The sequence below is a fragment of the Myotis davidii genome, unplaced genomic scaffold, assembly GCF_000327345.1.
Source record: "Myotis davidii unplaced genomic scaffold, ASM32734v1 scaffold803, whole genome shotgun sequence".
Lineage (NCBI taxonomy): Eukaryota > Metazoa > Chordata > Mammalia > Chiroptera > Vespertilionidae > Myotis > Myotis davidii.
In genome coordinates, this window is record NW_006295567.1 from 427056 (window position 1) to 428528 (window position 1473).

General features: G+C 60.1%; 1 protein-coding gene across 1 annotated transcript in view; it reads left to right on the forward strand.

Annotated features, from left to right (window-relative positions):
• The window catches only part of CCDC64 (coiled-coil domain containing 64), a gene marked incomplete at its 5' end in the record, with an annotated part of 83263 nt that overhangs the window by 56403 nt on the left and 25387 nt on the right, over positions 1-1473 (forward strand). The window lies entirely within an intron of this gene.

A 1473-nucleotide genomic window follows, 5' to 3' on the forward strand; every position in this document is an offset into this window, starting at 1 on the left:
CTCCTGCCTACCTCTCTCCCAGCAGCACTGCTGCTGTTAAAACCCAGGCTGTGAGGTTACTCGTTTCAAACAGGTGACTTCATGGGCCCAGGTCATCTCTCAGAACTGACTCATGGCTTCACGGAGTGGAGCTTGGGAAGCAAGGGTGATGCAGGGGGAGGAAATGGAAGGGTCAGAGGGCATTTACATGAAAATCAACTGGAGTAAGAATTCCCTTGGCAGCTTACGTGGCCTCACGGAGGGAAGAGTGGGCCCATTCACAAAAGGGGCTGCTCCCTCCGTCCCTCACGGGCGCATGCTTGCGAGACAGTGTTTCTTTGTTTGGCCAGACACCTGATCTGTGGACAAAGGCCACATACTTGGTTCCCGGGACATGGGCTGGTGGCCATGGAGATCTGTGCCCAGGGGCAGAACTCTAGAGCAGAGAGGGGGGACAGCGGGGAGCAGGGAGAGGTGGGGAGGTCCACGTAGGTCCCCCTCAGTGAATTGTTACCCACACGAGAACCTCTCAGCCACGGCAGGAGACTGCAGACAAGCAAGACACTGGTTGAGAAATCAGTCCAGCAGGGAACTGATAAGAAGGAGGAGCCGGGGGACCTGCAGGGGCTCCAGAAGCCCCCCAAGGCCACTGGCACTTGGAGGACTTGGGAAGGCTTCCCGGAGCCCTGAGCGGGGCGATGTTCGGTGGTGAAGCAGCGCTGGCCCGGCTTCCACCTGCAGACCTGGAGGCCAGAGAAAACTTGGCATCCGTTTCCCCTGTTTTCCTGAAACTGAAGCAACCAGACAGACCTTCCTAAAAGATTTATGTCTCTGGAGACTGGCTGGATACTCTGTGCACAGCACACCAGCCTGTCTCCTGAAAGGAGAGAACGTGCTCCTGTGCACGAATTCCAGCAAAAAAGATGGTGTGAGGAAGTCAGCTACCCCTGTGTGCCTGCGCGCTCCTGCCCAGGACGCAGGCTGATGCGGGCACTGCTCCTGTCGGTACCTGACAGCTCCCCACTAACGGGTCTGAGCTGGGACCCCCAGAGCCAGACCTGCCAGCAGGGGGGCAGGAGAGCCTGGGACAGGGGGGCTCAGCGGCTGGGGCGAGCAGGGCGTCTGCTAGTGTGTATGACGTGAGAAGAAGATGGGCGCAGCGGGTTAGGTTCCACTCCCAGGAAACTGGGGTCGAAGTCAGGTTGTGGGCGGCAGGGTGGGGCTCCCCTGTCTTATCTGTGGAAATGCCAGAGCACTACCCGTCCCTTTCTCCGCCTGGCACCCCACATCCCAGCCTTCCCAGAGCTCCACTCCCACCCCTTCCCAGGATTCTTGACGGGAGGGGTGTTCTCTGTAGCCAAGGGGTCCGCAGCTGCCATCTCAGAGGTGGGGGCCCCGGGCCCTGGGCAGAGGGCGTGCATGCTTGGAGGCTGGTCCCTCCCCTGGTCCCACGATTCAGCTCGGGTGTAACTCCACACCACCCCCCATCCCCCA